The sequence below is a fragment of the Gregarina niphandrodes genome (genome assembly GCF_000223845.1).
Source record: "Gregarina niphandrodes unplaced genomic scaffold scaffold00141, whole genome shotgun sequence".
Classification (NCBI taxonomy): Eukaryota; Apicomplexa; class Conoidasida; order Eugregarinorida; family Gregarinidae; genus Gregarina; species Gregarina niphandrodes.
The window spans coordinates 2112-2464 of NW_011645904.1; the positions used below are offsets into that span (position 1 = coordinate 2112).

The 353-nt window shown below is 51.6% G+C and overlaps 1 non-coding gene across 1 annotated transcript; it reads left to right on the forward strand.

The window, feature by feature from the left end:
- The first annotated feature begins 257 nt into the window (after window positions 1-257).
- Window positions 258-331, forward strand: GNI_211620. Its single transcript has one exon. It is a non-coding gene; the product is annotated as a tRNA-Ile (tRNA).
- The last annotated feature ends 22 nt before the right edge of the window (window positions 332-353 follow it).

Below are 353 nucleotides of genomic sequence, written 5' to 3' on the forward strand. Positions count from 1 at the left end.
CTCGTATGAGCTGGGAATCCTAGGAAGAAGTCGGATATGCCAGAGGGTCGAGGGACACCTCCTTGGGGGGTAATTGGTAAGGTAATGAAGAATTATCAACATTGGGGGATTTAATGGGGATGCGGTGAAGGAAAGGTATGACGATCGTAATGTCATGCAGTGGAGACATGGGGGAAAATGGGCCCCGCTCGGCCAGTCACCGAAGTTGAGACAGTGCTTTTATGCAGGTATCGACGCTTTCACCCCCAAGGATTGGCGGTCGTGTAGCTCAGTAGGTTAGAGCGTCAGTGCAATAAACTGAAAGTCCACGGTTCGATCCCGCGCTCGACCAATCACTGAAATCGAGAGAGGAC